The following is a 6201-nucleotide window of genomic DNA, read 5'->3' as shown; positions in this document are numbered from 1 at the left end:
AGGCTCATCAAGAGCCTTCAGTGATAGGGGTTGTGTCAACTTTTGTGGCAGAGCCCAGGGTTTTTCTTACTGTAGAGAGATAGAAGACTGAAACTAAAGAACAGCAATTTTTTTTAAGATCCATGGAAGAAGATTTGCCCCAAAATGTCCAGATACAGAATCTATATCAAGAGAACTCTAGAGAAATTATAAAATCTTCCCAAATGAGGAAGTCTAGTTGTAACAGTGCTATTCTGTCTCCACCATGAATGCTGGTTGCCCATATTCTGGGTTACACATGTATTTAAGTGCACCTTGCCCTTGAGCCCATGTTAGAGGAAACTGTAGACTTTTCCCACTTCAACAAACAGGCCACAGACATGAGGCTTTGGAGAGCTCCCTGCCTCATACTCGGGTTGTGCTTGTGGACCTGTGAACCCTCCTGTGTGTTGTGTGTCCATGTACAAGCCTCAAGGAGAGAAAGGGTTTGGATGCCTACACCATAAAGCTGCAGGTTTCAAAGATACAGAAGAATGTAGTCCATCCCAGGTGGAGAGATGACCCCAGGAGACTGAAGTCAGGAGAGCCTGAAGGCCAGATGTGGAACTGGGAATCTTCCAGAGGGAAGAGTCTCTGCCTCTCACACAGGGATAGGAGACAACATGCAGAAGCCTGTTTCCCACTTCTATGACAAATCCCCAGAAGCTCAGTTCCCTGAAGAGAGAAGAGTTTGTCTCATGGTTTTGGAAGATCACAAGTATGGCACCAACAGCAGCTCAGTTCCTGTGAGTTTTCTAGTTATGTCACAAGATGCTGGACGATATTAGGGGAAGAATGTGTGAGAGAGGAAGAGGTGACATGGTGAGGTGTATTTTTTTAAGAGAGAGAGAGACAGAGAGAGAGAGAGAGAGAGAGAGAGAGAGAGAGAGAATTTTTTTAATATTTATTTTTTAGTTTTCAGCGGACACAACATCTTTGTTTGTATGTGGTGCTGAGGATCGAAACCGGGCCACACGCATGCCAGGCGAGCGTGCTACCGCTTGAGCCACATCTCCAGCCTGTGAGGTGTATTCTAATGTATATTATGTCCATTGGGTTTATAGCATTATTTACATTGGTAATATCTTTATTGATTTTATCTTTGATGATCTATCTATTGGTGATAAAAGTATGTTAACATCACTCGGCATTATTTTTTTGTGGTCTATCTGGAATTTAATGTCAATAACTATTTATTTTAATTTTTCCTGACATTTGGGGAATGCCTATTTAGTATGATTATTTCTGCTGGTTGAATTGTTCTCTTTTTCAGAATGTAGTTTCCTTCTGTGGCTATTTTTGGTTGGAATTTGCTTAGTTTACATATGATAATAACTGCTTGTGTGTTTTTTTCAAACTCCATTTGAGTGAAATATATATTTTTTCATCCTTTTCTAAACTTCAGCCTGTGGACAATGTTTCCTCTATGATGAGTCTCTTGCAACAGATACTTGGATCTTGTCCTTTGATTCATTCTGCTAATGTATGTCTTTTAATTGGGGATTAGAAACAATTTATTTTCAGAGGTAATATAAATGTAGGTTTGTAGTGTTCTGCAATTTTTATGTATTTGCATTTTTAATTTGGTTTTGATTTTATTTAGTTGGTTACTCTGGTAGTAGGATTCATCCACTTGAGATTTTTGGGTTTTTTTCTAGATTTCCTCTGTGTGCATATATGTTTGAGTATTTTGTAGTTCTGGGTTAATTGTCATGATTTCTTTAGTTTAAGTGGGTTTTTTTTGTACCAAGGATTGAACTCAGGGACACTTGACCACCGAGCCATATCCACAGCCCTATTTTGTATTTTATTCAGAGAAAGGGTCTCACTGAGTTGCTTAGTGACTTGCCATTGATGAGGTTGGTTTTGAACTCGTGATCCTCCTTCCTCAACTCCCAAGCAGCTGGGATTACAGGAGTGCTCCACTGCTCTCTGCTTTTTAGTTTAGCTTTGTCTTGGAAAGTTTTTATTTACCCACTCATTTTGAAATACAGTTTTGTTAGATTCAGCAATATTGGTGAAAAATATTTTTGATCTTGGAATATTTCATTCAACACTCTCCTTGATATTGGTGTCTGTGTTGAGAAGTCAAAGGTGAATCTTACTGGTTTGCCTCTAGATGTAACCTGATGTTTATATTTTCTTGTACATTTTAATATTCTGTTTTTATTTTCAGTGTTGATTACAATATGTCTTGGAGTGTTTTTTCTCCTGGTCTATTTGTTGTCATACATGGTGTCCTGTATGTTGATTTCTATCTCATTTCTTATGAGAAATATTTTATGTCACTATGTCATTGTGTGAAGATTATCATTGATAATTTGATTAGTATTTCTTTAATTTTGTACAATGGTTTTGATTATATTTTCTGTTTTATAATATTAATTATTCATACATGCAAAAATTTTCAATAAAATTCTGGCAAATTGAATACAAAAACATATAAAAGGATCATGCACCATGATCAAGTGGGATTCATCCCAGGGATGAAAGGTTGGATCAATATATGGAAATCAAAAAGTGTATTCATTGAATCAATAGACTTAAAGATGATAATCATATGACCATCTCAATAGATGGAGAAAACACATTTGACAAAATACAGCATCCCTTTATGTTCAAAACACTTAGAAAAATTAGGGATAACAGAAACATATCTCAACATCATAAAGCTATCTATGCTAAACTCCAGGCCAACATCATTTTAAATGGAGATAAACTGAAGGCATTCCCTCTAAAAACTGGAACAGACAGAGATGCCCTCTTTCACCTCTTCTATTCAACATAGTTCTTATAACACTGACCAGAGCAATTAAACAGACAAAATAAATTAAAGGGATACACATAGGAAAAAAAGAACTCAAACTGGGACTGTTTGCTGATGCTATGATTCTATACCTAGAAGACCCTAAAAGTTCCACCAGAAAACTTCTATAACAAGTAAATGAATTCAGCAAAGTAGCAGAATATAAAATAAACACCCATAAATCAAAGGCATTTCTGTATATCAGTGTCAAATTCTCAGAAAGGGAAATGAAAAAACTAACCCATTTACAATAGCTTCAAAAAATAAAAAAAAAAATAAAATACTTGGAAATCAACAAATGAGGTGAAAAAATCTATATAATAAAAATTACAGAAATCTAAAGAAAGAAGTCAAAGAGGATCTTAGAAAATGGAAAGATTTACCTTGCTCTTGGATAGGTAGAATTAATATTATCAAAATGACCATACTTCCAAAAGCACTATACAGATTTAATGCAATTCCTAATCAAAATCACAATGACATTTCTCATAGAAATAGAAAAGGCAATCATGAAATTCATCTGGAAAAATAAGAGACTCAGAATAGGTAAAGTAATCCTTAGCAGGAAGAGTGAAGCAGGTGATATCACTATACCAGAACTTAACCTATATTGCAGAGCAATGACAACAAAAACAACGTGGTACTGGCACCAAAACAGACTGCTAGGTCAATGGTACAGTATAGAGGACACAGATACTAACCCACAAAATTACAATTATCTTATATTAGAAAAGGTGCCAAAAACATGCACTGGAGAAAAGATAGCATCTTCAACAAATGATGCTGGAAGAACTGGAAATCCATATGCAACAGAATGAAATTAAAACCCCATCTCTCACCATGCACAAAACTCAACACAAAATGGATCAAGGATCAAGGAATAAAACCAGACACCCTGTGTCTAATAGAAAAAAATGTAGGCCCTAATCTCCATCATGTGGGATTAGGTCACAACTTCCTCAATAAGACTTCTTTGGTGCAAGAATTAAAACCAATAATCAATAAATGGGATGCATTCAATCTAAAAAGTGTCTTCTCAGTAAAGGAAACAATCTGTGAGGTGAATAGAGAGCCTACATCTTGGGAGCAAATTTCTACCCCTCACACATCAGATAAAGCACAGATCTCTAAGGTATATAAAGAACTCAAAGATTTAAACATGAAAAAAAAATAACCCAATCAATAAATGGGCCAAGGATCTGAATAGACACTTCTCAGAAGATGATATACAATCCAATCAATAAATTTATGAAAAATGTTCATCATCACTAGCAATTAAAGAAATTCAAATCAAAACTACTCTAAGACTTCATCTCACTCCAGTCAGAATGGCAGCTGTTATGAAGACAAACAACAATAAGTGTTGGCGAGGATGTGGCGAAAAAGGCACACTCATACATTGCAGGTGGGACTGCAAGCTAGGACTGCAGCCAATATGGAAAGCGGTATGGAGATTCCTTGGAAAATTGGGAATGGAACCACCATTTGACTCAGCTATCCCTCTCCCAAAAGATTAAAAACAGCATAGTACAGGAACACAGCCACATCAATGTTTATAACAGCGCAATTCAAAATAGCTAAACTGTGGAGCCAACCTAGATGTTCTTCAGTGGATGAATAGATAAAAGAAATGTAGCATATATACATAGTGGAATATTACTCATCAACAAAAGAAAATAAAATCATGGCATTTCAGGTAAATGGATGGTGTTAGAGAAGATAATGCTAATTGAAATTAGCCAATCCCCCAAAAAACAAATGCTGAATATTTTTTTCTGATATAAGGAGGCTGACTCGTAGTGTGGTAGGGAGGGGGAGCATGGGAGAAATAGACAAACACTAGATAAGGCAGAGGGATTGGGGGGAAGGGAGGGGCATGGTGTTAGAAATGTTGGTGTAATGTGATGGTCATTATTATCCAAAGTGCATGTATGAAGAAACAAATTTGTGGGAATATACTTTGTATATGACCAGAGATTTGAAAAATTGTGCTCTATGTGTGTAATAAAAATTTAATGCATTCTTATCTCATATATGAATAAAAAATGGGCAGTCATTCCATCTTCTACATTCTACTTCAATTTTTTTTCTTTATTGTTTCTAGCTTTAAGTTTAGATGTCTCATTCCTCATTAGTTAGTTTTATTCCTAGGTATTTTAATTTTGGTGTTATTTTATTTGCAGACACATTAGGAGAGATTACCAGCAGGATGTTAATATTTTCAGGAAACTGGTTGAAAATTTTTCCACTTGGATGGGGCTGTTACAATTTCTACAGCACCAGAGACTGGCGTAGGTAACAAAAAATACCTAATCCAGTGGCCTGATACATAATGATATGTGGCCTGCACATATCACTGGACCCAAAGGTTGTAATGCTAAAAGAACCACAGGGCCACATGTGGAGGGTGCCCTTAACTGCTGGACATGAATATGGAGTCCCAGCCATCAGGAAGTGGAGAGAAGCTGGAGTAAAGGTGTGCATGTGCCCTTCAAGGAGTATGCAAGGCACATAAGCTGCAAAAAGAGGTATTTTTAAAATTCTGGATGGTCACTTGATTGAATAGAAAAGATTGAACAACCAAGTGCAGAGGAGGAGTTACCCAGAACATTGCAAAAAGCCTTGGCTGTGCCAACAAGCACATCTCATTTCTGACAGATGGTAGAGGCCAGTGCTGCAAGGGAAGCAGATGTGGGTGCAGCTGTGTTGGGGAGACCAGTGATGGGAGTTAAGAGATGAGGACCTTCCACAGCTTCATGGCTTCTGCAGCACACTCTACCTGCCTCCTCAACACAGAGGAGGGTGTCTAGGAAGACCTAACTGCACCCTAACTTGTCCCCTCAAGTCTAGTCTTATTCTAGGGGCAACTAGCTCATATATATATATATATATATATATATATATATATATATATACCATGTATGTATGTACATGCTCAAATTAATCTTCACGGATACATAAGCAAAGCAAATTTTCAGTTGTACGAAAATCAACTTCTTCAAAGTTGCTTGATATGTAGAGATTCTTTGAGTGTTATTGGGAATGGGAACATTTTCCTAATTTATTTTTCAGTAGATCACGGTTTGCATATAGGAATCTGACTGACGTATATGTGTTGACTTTGTATTCTGCTACATTAGTGAATTTGTTTACAAGCTCTTCAAATCATTTGATGGCATTCTGCGTGTACCTTCTCACCATAGGATTATCTAAGCTGCAAACAAGTAATTTGATTATTTTTCCTATTTATATCTCTTTTATTTTGTTCTCAAGTACTTTGTTGAACAAGTGTCCTGAATATGGACATCCTGTATTGGATCAGCTTTTTAGAGAAAATGGTTTCATTTTTTCTATGTTCAGTATAATGTTTCCTGTTG

This window comes from Marmota flaviventris, chromosome 18 (genome assembly GCF_047511675.1).
Source record: "Marmota flaviventris isolate mMarFla1 chromosome 18, mMarFla1.hap1, whole genome shotgun sequence".
NCBI lineage: Eukaryota > Metazoa > Chordata > Mammalia > Rodentia > Sciuridae > Marmota > Marmota flaviventris.
Note: the sequence above shows the minus strand (reverse complement) of the source record.